This window comes from Mandrillus leucophaeus, unplaced genomic scaffold (genome assembly GCF_000951045.1).
Source record: "Mandrillus leucophaeus isolate KB7577 unplaced genomic scaffold, Mleu.le_1.0 Scaffold209, whole genome shotgun sequence".
Classification (NCBI taxonomy): Eukaryota; Metazoa; Chordata; class Mammalia; order Primates; family Cercopithecidae; genus Mandrillus; species Mandrillus leucophaeus.
Window position 1 is genome coordinate 131408 of NW_012102132.1, and position 6978 is coordinate 138385.

Genomic DNA, 6978 nt, shown 5'->3' on the forward strand with positions numbered 1-6978 from the left:
CATAGCTCGGACACAGTTGATAAAAGTAACTAACATCTATTGTGCATTTAGCATGTGCTGGGCCATAGCTTAAGGGCTTTTCATGGTTTATCTCATTTAATCATCACTACGATCTACGAGTTGGGTAGTGTTATGATTATGAGCATATATGTCCGGTTTTTCAGATGAATAAGCTGGGGCTGAGAAAGGTGAAGGGACTGGGCCAAGGTGAGTTAGAATGGAGGCAGGAGTTAACCACAGGTCGTCTGGCCCAGAGCCCACTGCTCAACCACTGTGCTACCTGCCTTCCAGCTTCCATTTGCCTACAGTCTAGTGGGAGTCATAAAAGAACTAAGAGAAGAAGATGAATCCAGACTGGAAGTGGTTGGGCTCCTGGCTAGGCCAGGAATCTCACCAGTCAGAGACCCTGGACCCCCTGGCCAAGCTCACTGCAGATGAACAAAAAAATCCACCCCCACTCAGCCTGGAGCGAGAAGGTGACCAAGGAGGAAATGGTGGCAGCCGAGCTCAGCATGACCGTCACTCCGAGCAATGAGAAGCATGACCTTCACGTTACCCTGCAGCAGGTCCAGCAGTGAACCAATTGCCCAAGACCTAACCCAGGTTGTTGGAGAGACCACAGAGGTTCCACTGTCTTTTCAGAAACTCATAATTAAGGGAACATCTCTGAAGGAAATGGAGATACCTTTGTCAGCATGTGGAATACAAAATGGTTGCCAAGTCATGTTAATTGGGAAAAAGAACAGTCCAGAGGAAGAGGTTGAACTGAAGAAATTGAAAGAGTTGGTGAAGCCTGTGGAGAAGAAACTTGACGAATTGTAAGAGTTGAATAAACAGCTTACTGGACTCCAGCAAGGTTTTCTGGCCAAGGATTTGCAAACTGAAGCTCTCTGCAAACTTGATAGGAGAGGAAAAGCCACAACCAAACAGTTTATGAAGATCTTGGAAGAGATCGACACACTGATCCTGCCAGAAAATTTGAAAGACAATAGATCAAAAAGGAAAGGTTTAGTTAAAAAAAAAAAGTTCAGGCATTCGTAGCTGAGTGTGGCACAGTGGAGCAGAACATCTGCCAGGAGACCCAGCAGCTGTAGTCTACAAACTTGGCCCTGGCCAAGTAAGGTGTGACAGAAAGAGGCTGTACTGCCCTGAAGAACAGCACCACCAGCTCTGCCCTCTCAGGAGCACAATTTACCTGATTTATTCTAGGGACAACTGGCCTACTGCCAATTTTCCTACTCCTACCCCAGTTCTCAGTGAAAAACTGTTGTCCTTGTGATCTTGAGTAGGGCGCTTGTCTGTTTTCTCATTGTGTCTTGTGTCTCTGTGGCCGTGTGGTCCGGCAGCCTACTTTTTCTGGAGAGGCCCTCCCCTGCCCAGGTTTTCCCAGCTATTTGACCTTCTGGTGCTTTCTTTGGGCTGGTGAGATCTCTCCTTTGTCCTGAGCTAGTTCTAGGTTTATAGGCTACCCTGGTCTTCAGATACAGAAGAGCTTTTTCGCTCGTGATCACACAGTCCCATAGATGTAAAACCAGAATCACTAGGAGGTTGCATCTATAGTCAGGAATGTTGAGAATGGCTTAGAACAGGTGTTTGGCACATAGTAGTCCAAGTATCCCTCATTGTGACCTAATTCCAGAACATCAGGCTGGGTTATTGGCTTATAGGCATTGTTCTTACCTCTTAGTGGCCTGACAAACTACAAGACATGAAATATCAGGGGGCCAGTCCTGGAATGAAGCCTATGGTTGATGCATGGACTTCCTTGTCCCCAAGAAAATATTCAGAACCCAGTGTTGACTGAGTCTGTGCTTAAAACCAGGCAGAGCAATGGCTTAAGAAGGGCAAAGAGGGGGAGCCACAATGAATAAAGCAGGCTGGTGGTGAAGCCAACCATAAATTTCCCAGGAATGACATGTGCTTCCTTCAAGGGCATTTCTGTTAAAAATACCCTTCTGAGATCTGTATTTCCTTCAAGGCCATTCTTGTCCATTTTGTGGACTCTCCTGCAATATCACTGTTATTTAAAAAGTTTGAGCATAGGTATGGTGCACATTCCTGTAGTCCCAGCTGCTTGGGAGGCTGAGACAGGAGGATCGCTTGAGCCCAGGAGTTTGCATGTAGCCTGGGAAACATAGTGAGACTTCATCTCTAAGAAATTAATAAGTTAACAAATACATAAATAAAACAGTTTGAATGCGCATCATCAAGCAGAAGAATATTTTGTTTTTGTTTTGGTTAGTGAGAAAAACCATTCTGTGGTTCTAGGCATAATTTGTGTTTAACAGAGTAGCCACACCATTTAATAAGAAGTTACTGTGTGCTGGGCACTGTTCTAAGTTTTTAAATATATATTCATCATTTGACCCTCACATAACCTAAGAAGTAGACAGGTATTATCCCTGTTTTGCAGATCAGGAAACTGAGAACACTTAGGTAATCTGCTTAAGGTCAGACAGTACGTGGCAAAGCCAGGGCACAAAGCTGGGCAGTTTGGTTTCAGAGCCACTGTTTTTATGCTCTACTGTACTACCTCTCAACCAACATAGGGCTACATGCTCCCATTCTCTTATTTTCTCTCTATTCCTCTCCCTATACCTTTATCTTCCATGTTAGTCTTTCCACTTCCTCTCCGGCCCTCTCTAGTTCATTCTCCACAGAGCACTCTGAGTGATTATAAAGTGCAAATCTTATCATATCAGTTCCCTGCTCAGAAACCTCCAATAGCTCACTACTTCTCTTAGGATAAAGGCCAAAGTCCTTACCTACAGCTTCTCCCACCTCATCTCAAGCCCCTCTCCTGTTTGCTCTCTGCTGTCAGCCACTCTGGTCTTCTTTCAGGTCCTCAGATGCACTGTGCCCTCTCCTACCTGGGGGTCTTTGCACATGCTGCTACTTCTGCTTGGACAGCTCCTCACCATCCTTCCTCCACCCCCACCCCTTGTGTACATAACTCTTATTCATCCTTCAGAATGTAACTCAAAGTCTCTTCCATGGAGACCTCGCCTATTGTCTTGAGACCATATCAGGCCCCCAGATGGGGTCTTTTCATGGTACCCATAACTTTTCTTTCACAGAATTCACCATAGTTCATGATAGCTTATTTGTGGAATTATCTGGTTAGTATTTGCCTTTAACACTAGACTGTATGTTCCTTAGGTTAAGGAGCTTCTTTGTTTTGTTAACAGCATTATTTCAAGTACATTGTCTTGTATATAGTAGGACCTCAATAAATATTTGGAGAACAAAACAAACAAACAAACAAACAAACAAGGTGAATCCATGCCAGATGACTGGGTTGAGTTGGTCAGGGAAAATTTCACAGAAGGCAGATTGGAACTAGGCTGAAAAGCAGGCTGGGTTTGATTTAATGAAGCAGGCTATGAAAAGCATTCCAGGTGAGGGAAATCAAAGGAACTTTACACGTCCTGGGACCAGCAAACTGAGAAGTTTGTCTACAGCAGAGAGATCTTGCAGTCATTTGCAGGAGACCTTTATCACACTTCTAATCCATGAGAAGTAGTAGGGTGAATATGAAGAACTCTCAGAGCCCAGTGACTATTGGTGCTTATTAGTCAGGGCACGGGGGCACTGCAATGACAAGGCAATGGGCCTGCCAAGCCCTCCCCACTTCCCTTGGGCTGCCAGCATTCCCCTGAGTCTCCGTGAGGTTTGTTTAATTCAGGGGGTGGCAGTAGGAAGCCCTCACACATTCTCCAATTTGGCTTTACCATCAGCAAAGCTATCTTGATTCCAGTCTGGCTTCTTGGATGAAAGGAAGGATGAGTAATTGGCACCCCCAAAACTTCAACAATGGGAAAGTAATAGAAAATTCAATTTAAAAGTTATTAATAAATTATACAGGGTAGACCAAGAAGAATCTTGAAGGCTGGTATAAGGAACTTGGTCATACGAGAATTATTATAATTCTCTGTGCAAGTACACACACACACACACACACACACACACACACACATACACACACACTGTTTATCTATAGAGGAAATCACTGTGGGACTTGTTTCCAAATTAATCTCTTGAAATTTAATGTCATCAAATTCCCATCTTCCACAAATAAATTTGCTGAGAACCTTAAGTCATTAGGAAGTAAGTGTTTTCCAAGAACTATTTGATGACCAAAGAACAGTTTAGCCTACTTGGGAGACTTTAATAAAGCTTTATTCTACAGCCCCATTCTTGACATTAAAAAATGTCAAGTTGACATATTTGTCAATGGTTTGACAAATACTGTGTATTATTTGGAAATAAATTTTCTCATCCTTCTTTACAAACATTTTACCTCAAATTACAGCCTTTCAATTGGTCTCATAGGGCTAGGTGATTTTTTTTCTCAGTCAGATTTATGTGTTTTTATTTGTGTGCTAATTTGAAAATAACTTTAAGTACATATTTTAAGTACAGAGATATGAGTTTTTAATCCAAATCTGAAGACAATTGTTAACTGCTTCTGTATATCTCTTACTGCCAACAACCAACAAATGAAAAAAACTTTCTCTAGGGAAACAGTTGCCAGTATATTCTTTTTTATTATCAAAATATTTTGCATGAAAACAGGAAGATACAGTTTTCTCCTTAACTAAGCAAAATAGTTGTCCCAATCTCTGCAAAATATTCTTCCTATGACTCTAACCCTTCCATGATAAAAGAAAGGATAGCATGCCTCTGGTCTTCCTGCTTCAGGAAGCAAAGGAACTGTAGGAAAATAATTAATTTTTTTTCTCACTTTTGAGGTTTGAGGAAAAGTTGTAACTCCAGCTTTTCAAAGTGCAAAGAAAACATTACACACCTATTACTATCTGTGGGATACAAATGTATGGATTTAGGAGGAAATAACTGGCCAGAAAAATGAAATACATTTTAAATAAAATGCTACTCTGGTGCTTCTCCTCTCTTGGCTTCTGTAATTTAACCTCCATCTGACCCACCTCCATTCTAATCGCTTTGGCTCTCTTAGTGTTCCTTAAAATTGTCTTCCCTTTTCTCTAAAATGAACCACAGAGCCATTTTTTTAAATCTGCATTTTAAAAATTTACTTTATTTATCTACTTAAACACAGCCTTGTTCCAGAGAGGGTTTAAGGTGGCTTCAAAGGATCCATAACATACACCAAGAAATAAATAACAAATGGGACAAGAATGAAGCTCATACTAAAATGCTTATACAATTCTACTCATTCACTCTGGGTAGACTACAAATTTGTCTCTAAGCTTTCTAGCAGGCAGTCTAGAAAAGGAAACTTAATTAGTTACATCACTTACAGTGTCTGTGAAACAAAAACAAACCAATTATCCAAGTGAAGCACTGGTATTCCTAACACTAAGACCAGAACGAAATTTCTCTTGAGAGGCTTCATAAAGAGGTCAGCATGTGATGTAACAGCCAGTGTTCTCTGTAGCAACCAAATGGGAGATGCAAAGATGAATTTCACAGGGCTCTTACTGCATTTCTCTGAAAAGGCAGATGGCATCGCATTAACTTGAAAAATCAGGAAAAGGAATTTTATCATGAGTTTAGGGGTTTGGGGTAGATACAATATGATATATTCTAGATACTCGCCTCTCTGCTCTGCTGGGCAAAACCAAGAATAACAGAACAATCCAGTACCCAGAATGGCCTCAGAGAAATAATTTTTTTTTTTTTTTTTTTTGAGACAGAATCTCGCTCTGTCGCCCAAGCTGGAGTGCAGTGGCCGGATCTCAGCTCACTGCAAGCTCCGCCTCCTGGGATCACGCCATTCTCCTGCCTCAGCCTCCCGAGTAGCTGGGACTACAGGCGCCCGCCACCTCGCCCGGCTAGTTTTTTGTATTTTTTAGTAGAGACGGAGTTTCACCGGGTTAGCCAGGATGGTCTCGATCTCCTGACCTCGTGATCCGCCCGTCTCGGCCTCCCAAAGTGCTGGGATTACAGGCTTGAGCCACCACGCCCGGCCCAGAGAAATTATTAAACCACTAAAACTGTATGCAACATTTTGTGAATAAGAAACTGTATTTTTCTTGACAGACAAAATGCAGTTTTATCAATCCTTAAAATACACACGTGACTCACAAAAGAACAATTTCTTAAAAACTGTAGAGCATTAAACGGACTGCAGATCCTTCATGCTATTCTGCAAACATTTTTTTTCCCTCTCAGCCTAGCATTTTTTTTTTTTTTTTAATTTTGCAAAAAGAACCTTTTATTGTTTCCATGTGGTCCATGGCTTGGTGAGTACTTCTGGATGTTGAGAAGCTCAGGCCGAAATCCGGAAGCCAGAAGAATGCAGAGGGGCACCTCAAAAGTTGCTGGGCTCTGGAAGCTCCCAGTCATCCTTGAGCCTTCTGAAGAGATACTCCGCCAGCCTGGCCTGAGGGCTGGCCAGCCTGCGGCGGTTGGTCAAGTAGTCGCCCATCTTCTTGATGAGTTTCACCTCTCGGTCTAGGAAGTGCTTTTCCAGAAAATCACAGAGACTGGGGTCTGTGTTGGCAGAACTCAGGGCATGTAGATCCAAAAAGGGCTGGTTCGGGTTCTCCAGGGCCAGGGCGGCTTCCATGGCGGCCAGACTGCCACTCCACTCATCTCGGAGCAGCTTCTGCTCACCTTGGAAGAGGCCGCAGCTGCTGCGCTCGTTCTGCATCAAAAGATGCTTGGCGCTCTCGCATCTCTCTTCAGCCAACTTGCGAAAGAAGTGGCCCACGCCCTTGAGAGCCACGTCGTCGCCTTCGAAATAGAAGCTCAGAGAGAGGTAAGTGTAGGAGGCCTGCAGATGCATGTTGATCAGGCGGTCAATAGCGGCCTCCACCCCAGCGGTATACTTTTGGCGGTTCTGGGTGCTCATGGTTGGCGGGCAACCAGGAGCTAACCACAAAAGCTTGTTAGCTGGTCCCAGAAGCGAGAGATAGTTGAGCAAATAGTCACGGAAGTTGTGAGTGGAGATGCAGGGTTAGAGGGTGGGGAGAGGCAGCATGCGGAGAGGCGGGG

General features: G+C 43.5%; 2 pseudogenes; one reads left to right on the top strand and one right to left on the bottom strand.

Annotated features, from left to right (window-relative positions):
• Nucleotides 1–434: 434 nt before the first annotated feature.
• Nucleotides 435–1279, top strand: LOC105539771 (annotated as a pseudogene).
• A 5013-nt stretch (nt 1280–6292) lies between these two features.
• LOC105539772 lies at nt 6293–6835 on the bottom strand (annotated as a pseudogene).
• Between the last annotated feature and the right edge of the window lie 143 nt (nt 6836–6978).